Source organism: Sturnus vulgaris, unplaced genomic scaffold, assembly GCF_052056855.1.
Source record: "Sturnus vulgaris isolate bStuVul1 unplaced genomic scaffold, bStuVul1.hap1 Scaffold_160, whole genome shotgun sequence".
Lineage (NCBI taxonomy): Eukaryota > Metazoa > Chordata > Aves > Passeriformes > Sturnidae > Sturnus > Sturnus vulgaris.
This window is the reverse complement of record NW_028276077.1, coordinates 165,001-175,095: the sequence shown is the minus strand read 5'-3', so window position 1 is coordinate 175,095 and position 10,095 is coordinate 165,001.

Sequence of the window (10,095 nt, the reverse complement as noted above, 5' to 3'; positions counted from 1 at the left end):
AGCTGCGGACACCAGGTCTACCCAGGGCATGCTGCGGACACCAGGTCTACCCAGGGCATGCTGCGGACAACAGGTCTACCCAGGCATGAATCGGGCAACAGGTCTACCAAGCTGCGGACACCAGGTCTACCCAGGGCATGCTGCGGACACCAGGTCTACCCAGCCATGAAACGGGCAACAGGTCTACCAAGCTGCGGACAACAGGTCTACCCAGGGCATGCTGCGGACACCAGGTCTACCCAGCCATGAAACGGGCAACAGGTCTACCAAGCTGCGGACAGCAGGTCTACCCAGGGCATGCTGCGGACACCAGGTCTACCCAGCCATGAAACGGGCAACAGGTCTACTCACGTCTTGCTTCGGACACCAGGTCTACCCAGCCATGAAACGGGCAACAGGTCTACCAAGCTGCGGACACCAGGTCTACTCACGGCTTGCTGCGGACACCAGGTCTACCCAGCCATGAAACGGGCAACAGGTCTACTCACGGCTTGCTGCGGACACCAGGTCTACCCAGCCATGAAACGGGCAACAGGTCTACCAAGCTGCGGACAACAGGTCTACCCAGGGCATGCTGCGGACACCAGGTCTACCCAGCCATGAAACGGGCAACAGGTCTACTCACGGCTTGCTGCGGACACCAGGTCTACCCAGCCATGAAACGGGCAACAGGTCTACCAAGCTGCGGACACCAGGTCTACCCAGGGCATGCTGCGGACACCAGGTCTACCCACGGCTTGCTGCGGACACCAGGTCTACCCAGCCATGAAACGGGCAACAGGTCTACCAAGCTGCGGACACCAGGTCTACCCAGGGCATGCTGCGGACACCAGGTCTACCCACGGCTTGCTGCGGACAACAGGTCTACCCAGCCATGAAACGGGCAACAGGTCTACCAAGCTGCGGACACCAGGTCTACCCAGGGCATGCTGCGGACAACAGGTCTACCCAGCCATGAAACGGGCAACAGGTCTACTCACGGCTTGCTGCGGACAACAGGTCTACCAAGCCATGAAACGGGCAACAGGTCTACCAAGCTGCGGACACCAGGTCTACCCAGGGCATGCTGCGGACACCAGGTCTACCCACTCAATGCTGCGGACAACAGGTCTACCCAGGCATGAATCGGGCAACAGGTCTACCAAGCTCCGGACACCAGGTCTACCCACGGCTTGCTGCGGACACCAGGTCTACCCAGCCATGAAACGGGCAACAGGTCTACCAAGCTGCGGACACCAGGTCTACCCAGGGCATGCTGCGGACACCAGGTCTACCCAGCCATGAAACGGGCAACAGGTCTACCAAGCTGCGGACACCAGGTCTACCCAGGGCATGCTGCGGACACCAGGTCTACCCAGGGCATGCTGCGGACAACAGGTCTACCCAGGCATGAATCGGGCAACAGGTCTACCAAGCTCCGGACACCAGGTCTACCCACGGCTTGCTGCGGACACCAGGTCTACCCAGCCATGAAACGGGCAACAGGTCTACCAAGCTGCGGACACCAGGTCTACCCAGGGCATGCTGCGGACAACAGGTCTACCCAGCCATGAAACGGGCAACAGGTCTACTCACGGCTTGCTGCGGACACCAGGTCTACCCAGCCATGAAACGGGCAACAGGTCTACCAAGCTGCGGACACCAGGTCTACCCAGGGCATGCTGCGGACACCAGGTCTACCCAGCCATGAAACGGGCAACAGGTCTACTCACGGCTTGCTGCGGACACCAGGTCTACCCAGCCATGAAACGGGCAACAGGTCTACCAAGCTGCGGACACCAGGTCTACCCAGGGCATGCTGCGGACACCAGGTCTACCCAGGGCATGCTGCGGACAACAGGTCTACCCAGGCATGAATCGGGCAACAGGTCTACCAAGCTGCGGACACCAGGTCTACCCAGGGCATGCTGCGGACACCAGGTCTACCCAGCCATGAAACGGGCAACAGGTCTACCAAGCTGCGGACACCAGGTCTACCCAGGGCATGCTGCGGACACCAGGTCTACCCAGCCATGAAACGGGCAACAGGTCTACTCACGGCTTGCTGCGGACACCAGGTCTACCCAGCCATGAAACGGGCAACAGGTCTACCAAGCTGCGGACACCAGGTCTACCCAGGGCATGCTGCGGACACCAGGTCTACCCAGCCATGAAACGGGCAACAGGTCTACTCACGTCTTGCTGCGGACACCAGGTCTACCCAGCCATGAAACGGGCAACAGGTCTACCAAGCTGCGGACACCAGGTCTACTCACGGCTTGCTGCGGACACCAGGTCTACCCAGCCATGAAACGGGCAACAGGTCTACTCACGGCTTGCTGCGGACACCAGGTCTACCCAGCCATGAAACGGGCAACAGGTCTACCAAGCTGCGGACAACAGGTCTACCCAGGGCATGCTGCGGACAACAGGTCTACCCAGCCATGAAACGGGCAACAGGTCTACTCACGGCTTGCTGCGGACACCAGGTCTACCCAGCCATGAAACGGGCAACAGGTCTACCAAGCTGCGGACACCAGGTCTACCCAGGGCATGCTGCGGACACCAGGTCTACCCACGGCTTGCTGCGGACACCAGGTCTACCCAGCCATGAAACGGGCAACAGGTCTACCAAGCTGCGGACACCAGGTCTACCCAGGGCATGCTGCGGACACCAGGTCTACCCACGGCTTGCTGCGGACAACAAGTCTACCCAGCCATGAAACGGGCAACAGGTCTACCAAGCTGCGGACACCAGGTCTACCCAGGGCATGCTGCGGACACCAGGTCTACCCAGCCATGAAACGGGCAACAGGTCTACTCACGGCTTGCTGCGGACACCAGGTCTACCCAGCCATGAAACGGGCAACAGGTCTACCAAGCTGCGGACACCAGGTCTACCCAGGGCATGCTGCGGACACCAGGTCTACCAACTCAATGCTGCGGACAACAGGTCTACCCAGCCATGAATCGGGCAACAGGTCTACCAAGCTGCGGACACCAGGTCTACCCACGGCTTGCTGCGGACACCAGGTCTACCCAGCCATGAAACGGGCAACAGGTCTACCAAGCTGCGGACACCAGGTCTACCCAGGGCATGCTGCGGACACCAGGTCTACCCAGCCATGAAACGGGCAACAGGTCTACTCACGGCTTGCTGCGGACAACAGGTCTACCCAGCCATGAAACGGGCAACAGGTCTACCAAGCTGCGGACACCAGGTCTACCCAGGGCATGCTGCGGACACCAGGTCTACCCACGGCTTGCTGCGGACAACAGGTCTACCCAGGCATGAATCGGGCAACAGGTCTACCAAGCTGCGGACACCAGGTCTACCCAGGGCATGCTGCGGACACCAGGTCTACCCACGGCTTGCTGCGGACAACAGGTCTACCCAGCCATGAATCGGGCAACAGGTCTACCAAGCTCCGGACACCAGGTCTACCCACGGCTTGCTGCGGACACCAGGTCTACCCAGCCATGAAACGGGCAACAGGTCTACCAAGCTGCGGACACCAGGTCTACCCAGCCATGAAACGGGCAACAGGTCTACCAACTCAATGCTGCGGACAACAGGTCTACCCAGCCATGAAACGGGCAACAGGTCTACCAAGCTGCGGACACCAGGTCTACCCACGGCTTGCTGCGGACACCAGGTCTACCCAGCCATGAAACGGGCAACAGGTCTACCAAGCTGCGGACACCAGGTCTACCCAGGGCATGCTGCGGACAACAGGTCTACCCAGCCATGAAACGGGCAACAGGTCTACTCACGGCTTGCTGCGGACAACAGGTCTACCCAGCCATGAAACGGGCAACAGGTCTACCAAGCTGCGGACAACAGGTCTACCCAGGGCATGCTGCGGACACCAGGTCTACCCAGCCATGAAACGGGCAACAGGTCTACTCACGGCTTGCTGCGGACACCAGGTCTACCCAGCCATGAATCGGGCAACAGGTCTACCAAGCTGCGGACAACAGGTCTACCCAGCCATGAAACGGGCAACAGGTCTACCATCTCAATGCTGCGGACACCAGGTCTACCCAGCCATGAAACGGGCAACAGGTCTACCAAGCTGCGGACACCAGGTCTACCCAGGGTATGTAGCGGACACCAGGTCTACCAACTCAATGCTGCGGACAACAGGTCTACCCAGCCATGAAACGGGCAACAGGTCTACCAAGCTGCGGACACCAGGTCTACCCACGGCTTGCTGCGGACACCAGGTCTACCCAGCCATGAAACGGGCAGCAGGTCTACCCACGGCTTGCTGCGGACACCAGGTCTACCCAGCCATGAAACGGGCAACAGGTCTACCAAGCTGCGGACACCAGGTCTACCCAGGGCATGCTGCGGACAACAGGTCTACCCAGCCATGAAACGGGCAACAGGTCTACTCACGGCTTGCTGCGGACAACAGGTCTACCCAGCCATGAAACGGGCAACAGGTCTACCAAGCTGCGGACACCAGGTCTACCCAGGGCATGCTGCGGACACCAGGTCTACCCAGCCATGAAACGGGCAACAGGTCTACTCACGGCTTGCTGCGGACACCAGGTCTACCCAGCCATGAAACGGGCAACAGGTCTACCAAGCTGCGGACACCAGGTCTACCCAGCTATGAAACGGGCAACAGGTCTACCAAGCTGCGGACACCAGGTCTACCCAGGGCATGCTGCGGACACCAGGTCTACCCACTCAATGCTGCGGACAACAGGTCTACCCAGGCATGAATCGGGCAACAGGTCTACCAAGCTCCGGACACCAGGTCTACCCACGGCTTGCTGCGGACACCAGGTCTACCCAGCCATGAAACGGGCAACAGGTCTACCAAGCTGCGGACACCAGGTCTACCCAGGTCATGCTGCGGACACCAGGTCTACCCAGCCATGAAACGGGCAACAGGTCTACTCACGGCTTGCTGCGGACACCAGGTCTACCCAGCCATGAAACGGGCAACAGGTCTACCAAGCTGCGGACACCAGGTCTACCCAGGGCATGCTGCGGACACCAGGTCTACCAACTCAATGCTGCGGACAACAGGTCTACCCAGCCATGAAACGGGCAACAGGTCTACCAAGCTGCGGACACCAGGTCTACCCAGGGCATGCTGCGGACACCAGGTCTACCAACTCAATGCTGCGGACAACAGGTCTACCCAGCCATGAATCGGGCAACAGGTCTACCAAGCTGCGGACACCAGGTCTACCCACGGCTTGCTGCGGACACCAGGTCTACCCAGCCATGAAACGGGCAACAGGTCTACCAAGCTGCGGACACCAGGTCTACCCAGGGCATGCTGCGGACACCAGGTCTACCCACGGCTTGCTGCGGACAACAGGTCTACCCACGGCTTGCTGCGGGCAACAGGTCTACCCACTCCAAGCTGCGGACACCAGGTCTAACTACTCCATTACGCGGACAACAGGTCTACCCACTCCATGCGGCGGACAACATGTCTACCCGCTCCATGCTGCGGACACCAGGTCTGCCCACGCCGTGATGCGGACCACAGGTCTACCTTCGCCATGCTGCACGCAGCCCGGGTCGCACCGGAGCTAGGTAGACCCGGTCGCCGCGGCCGTCGCAGCGCCCTCGCCCTCGACGGCGGACCCACGCCGCCGGTCCCGGAGGCGGGTAGACCTGGTCGCCGCGGCCACGGCGGCCGCCCATCCCGGAGCCCAGTAGACCTGGCCGCCGCGGGACCGGCCAAGTTTCCCGGAGTCGTGTAGACCTGGTCGTCGCGGCCACGGCCGCCGCCGCTGCGCCTTCGCCGGCGACGGCGGTCCCACGCCACCGGCCCCGGAGCCGCGTCGACCTGGCCGCCGCGGGACGGGCCACGTTTCGCGGATCCGGGTAGACGAGGCATCCTTGTACCATCTCGGAGCCGGGGAAACCCCACAGCCTCTTAACGCTCCGGAGCCCAAGTGCTCCAGCAGCCTTGCCCCGCCCGGCAGAATCGATTTCAAGACCAAGACATATTTTCGACAACATTTTATTTCATCATTTCATTTCATTTCTTTTCATTTCATTTTATTATTTTATTTTATTTCGTTTTGTTTTGTTTTGTTTTGTTTTGTTTTGATTTGATTTGATTTGTTTCATTTCCTCTTTGCCTTTTTTGAATGATTGCCTCTTCTATTTACTCGGAAAGAAAATCTTTTCCGGAAAACAAAACTCTTGCCAAATCTTATTTGTGATCCCTTTGGGCCCACAGCCGAGCTGACGGAGGGCCTGTGCCCGGTTCTCGCCCTGCTGACACACTGACCCCCCCAAACGGCGTCCTCCCTACCCCACGCCTCCTCCCCCGTCCCCCAGAGACCCTACCTACAGAGCCCCCCCCCCCCCACAAAACAGAACCTCACGGGCCGCAGCACAGCCAGGGGAAGCACGTACGTGCAGCGAAACTCGGCCCAAAGCCGCCGCGCCCTGGCACAACTCGCCCTGCCCCTTCCCGCCCCACGGAGGCGGCTGCATCGAGGCGACCGGCGCCGCCGTCGGCAAGCGGGTGGCCGCTTTCGGGCCGGTTCTTCCGCGGAAGGTCTGCAGAGCTCTTGGGGCCTCGGCGCGGGTTTGGGGGGCCGTGAGGGCTCGCTGTCGAGGCGCCCGGGGCCGGCACGAAGCCGCCTGCCCTCTCCCTGTCCCTGCCCCGTCTTCCGCAGCCACCCATTAACGCTGGGGGCGAGCCCGCCCTCCGCCATCAACCTCCCATGCAGCGCTTTCAGACTTTCCCCGCCCCTGCCCATTGTCGGCTGGGGGCGCCCTGCCCCCCGCCGTCAGCCTCCCTGGCAGCGCTTTCAGACTCTCTCGGGCCCCTGCCCATTGTCGGCTGGGGGCGCCCCGCCCCCCGCCCTCAGCCTCCCTGGCAGCGCTTTCAGACTGCCTCGGGCCCTGCCCATTGTCGGTTGGGGGCGCCCCGCCCCCCGCCCTCAGCCTCCCTGGCAGCGCTTTCAGACGGTCTCGTGCCCTGCCCATTGTCGGTTGGGGGCGACCCCGCCCTCCGCCATCAGCCTCCCTGGCAGCGCTTTCAGACTGCCTCGGGCCCTGCCCATTGTCGGTTGGGGGCGACCCCGCCCTCCGCCATCAGCCTCCCTGGCAGCACTTTCAGCCTCTTCCTGCCCCCGCCCACGGTCCCACCGGGCAGTTTACACGGCGGCGGCGGGAGGCTGATGCCGAGGTCGGCAGGCGGAGAGCCTGGTGCACAAGCAGGGATGGCGGCGGGATGATTGGCGCCGTCTGTCCCTGGTCAAAGAAGCTCTCTGTTCAGCTTTCTCGGAGCCTTTTGCTTTGGTGGCGTTCCTTCCTCCTCCGCCCCGGCGCCGCTCAAGCCTGCGGCAGGGCGGCAGCGCGGCGGGTGGGCGGCCGGGGGGAGGGGGGAGGGGGGGGGGAGGGAGGGAGCGCGCGAGCGAGCGAGCGAGCGAGCGCGCTGCAGAAATGAAGCCCGGAGCAGGGCCGCGGTCCATTCGAGCACGGGGAGGGGGCGCGACAACGCTGCCTGCTCCTGTCGGGGAGCGCTTGGGGAAGTGGGGTGCCGGCACCATGACGGCGGAGCGGACAGGGGCCGCGGCTGGGGAAGAGGCCGGCGGAGCTCGCCAGTGGATGCTGGCGCACGGAGCCGGCAGGGACACCTGGGCACGGCTGGGACCGAAAGTCGCCCGCCTTCACGCCCCGCCTTTCGCCGGGGGGAAGAAGACGCGAGAGCAGGGCTGCCTGCTGGGCTGCCAGTGCCCGCGGTCATGCCGGACGTGCAGGCCGACCGCCGAAGGCGTGCTCGCCGCTGCAGAGACGACAAGGGGGCCGCGCGTCCGATGGAAGAGACGGGGCGCCATCGCGCGGCGGCCGGGCTGCAAGGCCGGCCGACGGTAACAGGACTACCACGCCGCGGGCGGCCAGAGACAAAGACCGGCCGAGGGCAACAGGTCTACCCAGCATTATGCCGGCCGGTACCAGGGCCGGCCGAGGGCAACAGGTCTACCCAGCATTAGGCCAGCCGGAAAGACGGCCGGCAGAGGGCAACAGGTCTACCCAGCATTCGGCCGTCAGGTAACACTGCCGGCCGAGGGCAACAGGTCTACCCAGCATTCGGCTGGCCGGTAACACGGCGGGCCGAGGGCAACAGGTCTACCCAGCATTAGGCCGGCCGGTAACACTGCCGGCCGAGGGCAACAGGTCTACCCAGCATTAGGCCGCCACGTCCAAAGGCCGGCCGAGGGCAACAGGTCTACCCAGCATTAGGCCGCCACGTCCAAAGGCCGGCCGAGGGCAACAGGTCTACCCAGCATTCGGCCGCCACGTCCAAAGGCCGGCCGAGGGCAACAGGTCTACCCAGCATTCGGCCGCCACGTCCAAAGGCCGGCCGAGGGCAACAGGTCTACCCAGCATTCGGCCGCCACGTCCAAAGGCCGGCCGAGGGCAACAGGTCTACCCAGCATTCGGCCGCCACGTCCAAAGGCCGGCCGAGGGCAACAGGTCTACCCAGCATTCGGCCGCCACGTCCAAAGGCCGGCCGAGGGCAACAGGTCTACCCAGCATTCGGCCGTCAGGTACAAAGGCCGGCCGAGGGCAACAGGTCTACCCAGCATTAGGCTGCCACGTACAAAGGCCGGCCGAGGGCAACAGGTCTACCCAGCATTCGGCCGTCAGGTACAAAGGCCGGCCGAGGGCAACAGGTCTACCCAGCATTAGGCCGGCCGGTAACACTGCCGGCCGAGGGCAACAGGTCTACCCAGCATTAGGCCGCCACGTCCAAAGGCCGGCCGAGGGCAACAGGTCTAACCAGCATTAGGCCGGCCGGCAGAGGGCAACAGGTCTACCCAGCATTCGGCCGTCAGGTACAAAGGCCGGCCGAGGGCAACAGGTCTACCCAGCATTAGGCCGGCCGGTAACACTGCCGGCCGAGGGCAACAGGTCTACCCAGCATTAGGCCGCCACGTCCAAAGGCCGGCCGAGGGCAACAGGTCTACCCAGCATTCGGCCGTCAGGTACAAAGGCCGGCCGAGGGCAACAGGTCTACCCAGCATTCGGCCGCCACGTCCAAAGGCCGGCCGAGGGCAACAGGTCTACCCAGCATTAGGCCGCCACGTCCAAAGGCCGGCCGAGGGCAACAGGTCTACCCAGCATTAGGCCGCCACGTCCAAAGGCCGGCCGAGGGCAACAGGTCTACCCAGCATTAGGCCGGCCGGCCGAGGGCAACAGGTCTACCCAGCATTCGGCCGTCAGGTACAAAGGCCGGCCGAGGGCAACAGGTCTACCCAGCATTAGGCCGCCACGTCCAAAGGCCGGCCGAGGGCAACAGGTCTACCCAGCATTAGGCCGCCACGTCCAAAGGCCGGCCGAGGGCAACAGGTCTACCCAGCATTAGGCCGCCACATCCAAAGGCCGGCCGAGGGCAACAGGTCTACCCAGCATTAGGCCGGCCGGCAGAGGGCAACAGGTCTACCCAGCATTCGGCCGCCACGTCCAAAGGCCGGCCGAGGGCAACAGGTCTACCCAGCATTAGGCCGCCACGTCCAAAGGCCGGCCGAGGGCAACAGGTCTACCCAGCATTAGGCCGGCCGGCCGAGGGCAACAGGTCTACCCAGCATTCGGCCGTCAGGTACAAAGGCCGGCCGAGGGCAACAGGTCTACCCAGCATTAGGCCGCCACGTCCAAAGGCCGGCCGAGGGCAACAGGTCTACCCAGCATTAGGCCGCCACGTCCAAAGGCCGGCCGAGGGCAACAGGTCTACCCAGCATTAGGCCGCCACATCCAAAGGCCGGCCGAGGGCAACAGGTCTACCCAGCATTAGGCCGGCCGGCAGAGGGCAACAGGTCTACCCAGCATTCGGCCGTCAGGTACAAAGGCCGGCCGAGGGCAACAGGTCTACCCAGCATTAGGCCGCCACGTCCAAAGGCCGGCCGAGGGCAACAGGTCTACCCAGCATTAGGCCGGCCGGTAACACGGCCGGCAGAGGGCAACAGGTCTACTCAGCATTAGGCCGGCCGGTAAAACGGCAGGCCGAGGGCAACAGGTCTACCCAGCATTCGGCCGTCAGGTACAAAGGCCGGCCGAGGGCAACAGGTCTACCCAGCACCTGCCAGGACGGCAGGGCGCCGAACCGGGCTCCGCGTGCCACC